The following is a 9,205-nucleotide window of genomic DNA, read 5'->3' as shown; positions in this document are numbered from 1 at the left end:
AGGAAGGAACCTTAACCTTCTTGAATTTCTTCGGTGGAGGTGCAGACCAGTCAAAATCTTTCTTGAGACCCATTTTCTTTAGATCGTCTTCACCATACAGATGTGACAGTATTGCCCAGGTGCGACCGAAGACTTCATGGAGGTAGTAATGGTTTTTCTTCACTGCATTGTGTGTAGCAGTCATGTTTTGAAGAAATGAACCAAACTGACGCTTAACCCATTTATGATTTCGATCCACCTTCTGGTGAAGACTAAACAGAAGGTCACGATCAGTCATCACACGAGGAGCAGTGGCTTGAGGAGTAGACTTGGGTGCATTGGCAGAGTCATGTGTGGCAGAGTCATCATTGGTGGAATAAGATGCAGCCTTGCGAAACTGACCATCCAATGGACGAATGCCTTCATCTATAACAGCTGGTGCCTTGCCCTTTCCATCAACTGAGGAATAGGTCTGCTTGAGGACTTTAATTGGGGGCAAGTAGCTAAGGTGATTCTGAAAATCAGCTTTGTAGTTGAGTGAAGACCTTGTCCCGAGGAATCTCATAATCCAAGGTGCATAAGGCTTCAGCTCAAACGGAGACAGTGCAACATTTGCCAGAGTCCTCATGAAGAAATCGTGATAATTGACAGGAATGCCATGAACGATATTAAATACCAGATTCTTCATGATGCGAACAATTTCCTCATCAGATGAGTCGTGGCCTTTGATAGGACTCATTGTCCTCATAAGAATACGATAGACAGTTCTAGGCACATAAAGCAATTCCTTCACGAGGAATTTGGTTCTTGGTGCCTGACTTGGCTTCAAAGGTTTCATCAGAACCTGCATGTAGTGATTTGTAAGCTCAGATTCACTGTAGATGCAACGACCTTCTTCAAGGGGAGGACTGAGGGGTAAGGCACGAAGCAATTCAGAAGCTGGTGCAGTGTAGTGAGTGTTTTCAGACATCCAGTCCAGCATCCATGAATTCACATCTTCAGAATCTCCTGTGATGTGCAGTGTTGCATACAATTGAAGAATTAGTTCTTCATTCCAATCGCAGATGTCAGAGCAAAAGTTTAATAGTCCAGCGTCGTGAAGAACACCGAGGACTGGTGCGAAGCATGGCAGAGATTCCATATCCACGTGAGGAATGTGCTCATGGTAGAAGATTTTCTCTTTGTTGAACATCACTGAGGAATAAAAATTGGCTTGACTAGAAGTCCAGAAACGCCTCTTCCTAATGCGAGCAGAGTTATAAGGGTTGTAGTCTTCGAAGAATACATGCTCGCCGAAGAAATCATCAGCCTTGAACTTTTGCTTGCGTGAGAATGGATCCTTTGGCTTGGGAAGAGGAGTGCCAGTGAGTTGCATCACGACCTCAGGAATCGCAATCTTAGGTTCTTCAGGCTGAGGAATTTCTGGTTCCTCTTCAGTGGCAGTCTGTGTCTTCAGATGTTCAACAGCCGCAGTTTCTTCAGCACTAGTGGCTGGAATTTCCTCACGTATAGATGAAGTGGGGTGAGTTTCTTCAGAGTCTATTTGAACAGTTTGTGCGGGGGACTGAGGTATTTGCTGCAACAGTGTGAACATTGGAGAGTTTGGATGCTGACTTTCCCAGAATTCATCACTCATCACTAGTGTGGAGTAGCCAATGTCCACATCTTCATCTTCCATTTCTTCAACGCCAGCCTCTTCAGCTATGAACTGTGGCATAGGCGAGGAGATAACAGGTGTTGAAGGGATCGTATCTACTTCAATTTCTTCATCAATCTGCTCTGACGAAGCAGCAAAATGATTTTCTTCATCAGATCCGCTAGGGATCTCATATTCTTCACCAAAAGGAACAAGGTCCTTTGATGGCATGGTTGAGATCAGAACAGCATCAATGGGATTAGCAAATGAAGTGGTCAAAGGCTTCATCTTCTTCAGAGCTGAAGAATCTGAAGTAGCTGATGCTTTCCTTTTCTTCACTGCTGCACGCTCTGCAGCCTTGATCTTCTTCACATCTGATGCAGATGGAAGGATCGGTTGGTGTTGGCGCAGGAGGAGCAGAGGAATCTGGTTGATTTTCTTCAGGCACAACTGATGCAGTTGCCCTGATTTCTTCAGTTTCTTCAGGCGCACCACTAGTGGATGCCCTGGCAATTTCTTCAGCGGCTGGAATGCAGTCATCAGCCCTGGAACTCACATTTTCTTCAGCAGCCTGATTTTCATCAGCGGTGCTGGCATGTTCTTCAGTCGGCTGAGCAGATGCTTCAGCCTGAGGAATTTCCTGTTGCGTTGGGGCAGCAACATTTGAAGTGAACTGTTCAGTTATCTTTACAAATCTGACTTTGGCTCCTTGCCAATCAGCATAGTAGGCTTTGAAGTCATCACGCTGAGGGTTTTGATTTCAGATTGGATTTTTACAAGTTCATCAGTTGTCATAGTGACAACGTTGTTCTTCAGAAATTTCTCCTTCTTGTATTGCGCTTTCTTGATCTGCCTGGCCTTCTCATATTTCCATTTTTCTTCTTGGATGAAATGGGTCAGCATGTGACTTTGGCCAGGAGTCAGCTTGAAGTCAGGCATGGGAGTGTTGGGGTCCTTGTGCCAAACATCAATGTATTCGAGGATCAACTTGGGATCCAAAAGCAGTGGCACATTTGTTCCCTTGGCTCTAGCGGCCCTGACTTGCCTATCTCTGATGATTTCAGCAAGTTCATCATCATCAGCTTCGTCTTCTTCAGACGACACTTGGAAGGCGACCTGCTTCTTCTGAGGACTAGGGCGAGGACCTCGTCCAGCAGTGGCCTTTGTCTTCAGTAGAGAGGGTCCCGTTGAGGAATTTGGTGCAGCTGAGGAACTAGCTGAGCTCCTGAGGCATGGAGATGCCTGCAGTCCTTTGGCATGAGGCGAGATGCACAGGTGCTGAGGATTTAGTCGCAGTGGCGAAGACTTTGGCGGAGGAGCTGAGGACTTTTGAGGAACAGGAGCAGCATGAGGAATTGCCGTGAGGGCTTTGAGGATTCTGGCCGTGAGGGCATTGCTGAGGAACTTGGCCTTGAGGGCACTGTTGGTGAAGCACTTGGCTTGCGCGCAGGCTTCTTTGACATAGCCTTCTCTTCGGCTTGACAGCAGAGGCCTCAGCAGAGGCAGCAGCAGCAGCAGAGTCTTCATTGAATTTCCTCACTGCTTCTCTGGCTTGCTTAGCCAACTTGGCTTGGCGCTTGGCCCATTCATCAGGATAGTCCTCACCGCGCTTGAGGCTGGTGGGATCAGCTATTTGGCCAGGTGCCAATGGAGGTCTTGGGCATGGAGGATTGAGTGCGAATTTCTTCATGTACTTGGGAGTGACATATCTGTACTCCCTCCACTCTCTAGCCCATCTCCTCTCTATCTTCTGAATGCGCACCTTGCGCTCATTCTTGGTTTCCTCAGTAGGTGTGCAGTACCCAGCATATATTTCATCAGGGATCTCAAACGCTGTATTGACCTCAGGCCTCTTTCCTCCTTTCTGTGGCTTCTTACCGTCAGCCATTTTCTTCAGTTGAGGAATTGAACAATTGAATTCTCTGAAGAAGTATGCAACTTTTCTTCGAGGAACGCTGCAAATGAGTTAAGTTGATGAGAACCTAGTGATTCAGCAGCTGACATGAGTACCTGTGAACAGAGTATAGTTGCGAGGAATTTGGAGAGGTCATATGCGTTCTCAGAAGGTTTTTCAAAAAGAACAAGTTTGAGGAATTTGACCAGATGAGTCTTGAAGAATTTTCACTAAGCGTTCTTTGTCTTAGGTTCCAGAGTTGTATAGATCGAAGATCCACACAATTGAGGAATCTTGAAGAAAAATGATGCTTAGAGAAACGAATCAAGAACAGATGACTTGTGAGGTGTTTAGTGTGTGAAGATATGAAGAAAAACACCTTTGAAGATTTTGTAGATAATCATTCGAATCAACGAGGGCAGTAAAAGTAACTTTTAATTACCCTGGATGAAGAACACGACGAACAGTGAAGTGGAGAGGTGAAGTTCGTCTGTGTAGATCTTCCACGCCCTAACTCGGAGGAGGAAGACGGCTACGGCGGCGGCGGAGTGAAGATTTCCGCGGCCGGCGCGAGTACGGCGGCGACGAGGTCGAGGCAGTGAAGCTCTTCCTCACCGGCGACGATGAAGTAGCGGCGGCGCTAGGGTTTGAGAAGCTTGAGCTGGAGAGAGGTCGAGCGGAGTAAAAGAAGTGTGGAAGGGGAAGAGGGGTATTTATAGCCACCGTGAAAAATTGTTCGCCCGAAGAAATTGGACGAACGTGCCCCTGACCCTTCTCATTCGCATGACATGTGTCACCCACGTACTGAGAGGTGGAGATCGTGTGCGATCGTGGGTGAAAGGATATGTGTATCGTGGGATGCAGAACGGTTTGAGCGGCAAAGCCGAAAATTTAGATAAGATAGGTTTTAAAGTTCCATTCGCAATTTCTTCAGCTAACAAGGACACAGTGAAGATTTTGAACGAGTTTCAAGTAGAACGCACATGAAGAATTTGTGAACAGATTGGGTTGAGTATAGCATAGAGGGGGAAAGGGTCCGATCACATTCACTTAGCAGAAAAACCAACTTGAAGAATTAGCAATAAGTGAATGCTGTAGAGGACATAAACTCATATATATATACATATATATATATAGTTTTACTATAATCATGCCAGGGTGCAGAATAAGTTATTCTTCACCCGAGGTAATCTTACGATCATTTCATAATTAAATTATGTTTCGAATTCAAATATTTACATTCCTATTGATTCACTACATAAAATTTGACATAAGAAAATAAAAATATAGGTCAGAAGACAAGAAAATTTGCAGTTTATGTGTATTTTAGACTATGTTTTTATGTTTGTAATTTTACATAACATAAAATATTTTTTACGGTGATTATATATTTTCTTACGGTTCCTTTTTGCGTCGGAAATAAGACAAAACTTACGGAACATAAAATTACGGTGCATTGATGGTAAAATAGAGGGGGGTGAAGAATAACTATTCCTCACCCAGGGTGACGAATAGCGCGACCCTATATATATATATATAGCCAATGAAGAAAAACGACGGAAACAGTGAAGACAATGCAAAGTTGAAGAATTTGAACAACTGAGGAACTTCAACTTTTGGTGGTGGCGTGACCCACCGTATAAGAATGATGATTTCAGACACCGCGTACAATTATCGTAGGGTTCTGAGAATCAAATTCTTCGTTAATTTCTTCACACTAAGAGTGTTATTCTTCATTGATTGAAGAAAAACGTTTCTTCATGTGTTGCACATCTAAGTCATCAATTTTGCATAAGTGTTAGGATGAGTGTCCTTTTCAAAGAACATTCGAAGATTCTAGGATATTTAGCTCACACCGCAACTTGCTAAATCTCTTCTCATCCAAGGGCTTTGTGAAGATATCGGCTAGCTGTTCTTCAGTCTTCACATGCTCAATAGAAATGTCGCCCTTCAACACATGATCACGAAGAAAATGATGACGAATCTGAATGTGCTTTGTCTTCGAGTGCTGAACTGGGTTGTGAGCAATCTTGATGGCACTCTCATTGTCACAGAAGAGAGGCACATTCTTCATGTTGACGTAGTCCTTGAGAGTTTGCTTCATCCATAGCAATTGAGCACAGCAAGAACCAGCGGCAATGTACTCAGCTTCAGTAGTAGATAGTGATACGCAGTTCTGTTTCTTCGAGGACCAACAGACCAAAGATCGTCCGAGGAAATGACATGTACCAGATGTTGACTTGCGGTCCACACGATCACCAGCATAGTCAGAGTCAGAATATCCAATGAGATCAAAAGCCGAGCCCTTGGGGTACCATAATCCAAGTGTTGGTGTGTGAGCTAGATATCGAAGAATATGCTTCACAGCCTTATGGTGTGATTCCTTCGGTGTAGCTTGAAATCGGGCACACATGCAAACACTAAGCATTATATCTGGCCTAGATGCACATAAGTACAATAAAGACCAATCATGGAGCGGTATACCTTATGATCGAAGTCAATACCATTTTCATCAGTGCATAGATGGCCATTTGTGGGCATAGGAATTTTGACGCCTTTGCAATCTTGCATGCCGAATTTCCTCAGTACATCCTTGAGGTATTTCTCCTGAGATATGAATATGCCATTGCGTTGTTGACGAATTTGAAGACCTAAGAAGAATTTCAACTCTCCCATCTAGACATTTGATATTCTTCACTCATCATATAGGCAAATTCATCACTATAACGTTGGTCAGTACAGCCAAAGATAATATCATCAACATATATTTGGCACACAAACAATTCACCATCATAAGATTTAGTGAAAAGAGTAGGGTCGAGTGAACCGGGTTTGAAGCCTTTCTTCATGAAGAATTCCTTCAAGGTATCATACCACGCCCGTGGGGCCTGCTTGAGGCCATAGAGGGCCTTGTTGAGTCTGAAGACTTTGTCAGGATTCTTTGGATCTTCAAAACCTGGGGGTTGAGCAACATATACTTCTTCCTCAAGCTTACCATTGAGGAATGCACTTTTCACATCCATTTGATATAAAGTGATATCATGATGGTTAGCATAAGCAAGTAATATGCGAATAGCCTCAAGTCTAGCAACAGGTGCAAAAGTTTCATCGAAATCAATTCCTTCAACCTGTGTGTAGCCTTGAGCTACGAGCCGTGCCTTATTCCTCACCACAAGGCCATTTTCATCTTGCTTGTTGCGGTAGATCCACTTTGTGCCAATGATATTGTGCTTGCGAGGATCTGGACGTTTGACCAGTTCCCAGACATTGTTGAGCTCGAACTGATGTAATTCTTCTTGCATGGCCTGAATCCACTCAGGCTCCAGAAATGCTTCATCTACCTTAGTGGGCTCTGTATATAGAGACAAAAGCATAGTGCCCACAAAAGTTAGATAAATGTGAAGCTTTTGAGCGTGTGAGAGGACCTGGCGCTTTGATGTCATTGATGATCTTTTCAACTTGCACTTCTTTTGCAATGCGAGGATGAGCTGGTTGTCGTTGAAGAATTTGATCAGCATTCTCTTCAGCACCATTTTCTTCATATTTTCTTCAGGTGCATTAGCTCGACGTTCTTCATGTTCTGGAATGAATTCTTCAGCAGATTCTTCAGTAGGAATGACATCCTCAGTAGCCTTGAACTTGATAGTTTCCTCAGGTGCTGGTTCATCTATCACAGTAGGTAGGTGCTCTCTTTGCGAGCCATTAGTTTCATCGAACCGCACATCTACAGTTTCAACAACTTTGTGAAGAACGTTGTTGAAGACTCTGTAGGTGTGTGAGTCCTTTCCGTAACCAAGCATAAAACCTTCATGTGCTTTCGGTGCAAATTTTGAGTTGTGATGAGGATCTCTAATCCAACATTTAGCACCGAAGACTTTGAAATAACTTACATTGGGTTTCTTATCAGTGAGGAGTTCATAGGCAGTCTTCTGAAGAATTTGTGAAGATATACTCTGTTGATGATGTGGCATGCAGTATCAATTGCCTCAGTCCAGAAACGACGAGGCGTTTTGTATTCATCAAGCATAGTGCGAGCCATCTCAGCAAGAGTCCTGTTCTTGCGCTCCACGACGCCGTTCTGCTGAGGAGTATAAGGAGCAGATAACTCATGAGTAATACCAAGTTCATCAAGATAGTCATCGAGACCAGAATTCTTGAACTCAGTGCCATTGTCACTTCTGATGTGCTTGATCTTCACACCAAAGTTGGTTGAAGCCCTCGAGGAAAATCGTTTGAAGACTTCCTGCACTTCATGTTTGTAAGTAACAAGGTGTACCCATGTGTAACGAGAGTAATCATCAACAATAACAAAGCCATATTGAGATGCTTCATTTGAAACAGCAGAATAATGATTAGGACCGAAGAGATCCATGTGAAGCAATTCAAATGGACGAGTAGTTGGTCATGATAGTCTTCGCTGGATGCTTGGCCTTGGTCATCTTCCCAGCTTCACAGGCTCCGCATAGGTGATCCTTGAGGAATTTGACATTCTCGATGCCAATGACATGCTTCTTCTTCGCAAGCGTGTGCAAATTCCTCATGCCTGCATGACCAAGTCGTCGATGCCAGAGCCAGCCTTCTGAAGCTTTTGCAAGTAAGCACACGGCTGGTTGTGGTCCTGTAGAGAAATCAACAATATACAGGTCTCCTCTCCTAAAGCCTTCGAAGACTTTGGAATTGTCAGCTTCCATAACCACAACACAACGGTACTTGCCAAAGACAACAACCATATCAAGATCACAAAGCATTGAGACAGACATAAGGTTGTATCCTAAGGACTCAACAAGCATGACTTTGTCCATGTGTCGATCCTTTGTGATCGCAACCTTACCTAGACCCAATACCTGACTTTTGCCTTTTGGCAAAGATGATATGCTTCAGATGCGACGGAGATAATGGAGCATCCATCAATAGATTCTTGTCACCAGTCATGTGATTTGTACATCCACTATCGAGGACCCACTCAGTGGCTTTGGGTTGATCATCCTGCAGATGAATTAGTGCAGCTTACGAAACTCATATACTTCATCAGTGAAGAATATGACATCAATTCATCAGATCAATTTCATCAAGCAAAAGAACAGATAAAGCAGTATGAGGACGTGAGAAATGAAAGTTCATTTCTTCATGATTAGCCTGCGTCCTATCAGGCATGCTCAGGTCTCCAGCAAATTCTTCAGACGATTACGTACGTCTGGAGACCTGACCCTGCAGAAGAGATTAGTTCTTTTTCTTCACCACCCACATCTGAAGGGGTGGCAAAGAGTTCATCATTCTGCGAGCTCCATACGAGAAGGATGGCATAGAAGCCAGTCCATTTCGTTTCACATAAGAGGGGTTAGAGTAAGCATAAGAGTAAGCAGAGAAATTCCTTTGAGGACTTATGGACTAATGATTTGAAGAATAGCACATATCCAATAGATTGAAAGCACAAGTGCTCCCTAGGTGGTTTTGATAATTGATGACAACATATCTCTTGTTGGACTAATTTTCTATCTAGCATGTTTCAGATAAGTTCAACAATGGAGTGGCATGGACTAAAGGTTGTGGGAACTCCTTCAAGATGCTAAGGACAAAGGATTGGCTAAAGCTTCAAGCTCAAGACTCCTCATTTTACATTTTAGTGATCCAAGATCACATTGAGTCTTTAGGAAAAGCCAATACTATTAAGGAGGGATGAGGTGTTGCTTAATGAG

Source organism: Triticum urartu, chromosome 4 (genome assembly GCF_003073215.2).
Source record: "Triticum urartu cultivar G1812 chromosome 4, Tu2.1, whole genome shotgun sequence".
NCBI classification, from domain to species: Eukaryota; Viridiplantae; Streptophyta; class Magnoliopsida; order Poales; family Poaceae; genus Triticum; species Triticum urartu.
Note: the sequence above shows the minus strand (reverse complement) of the source record.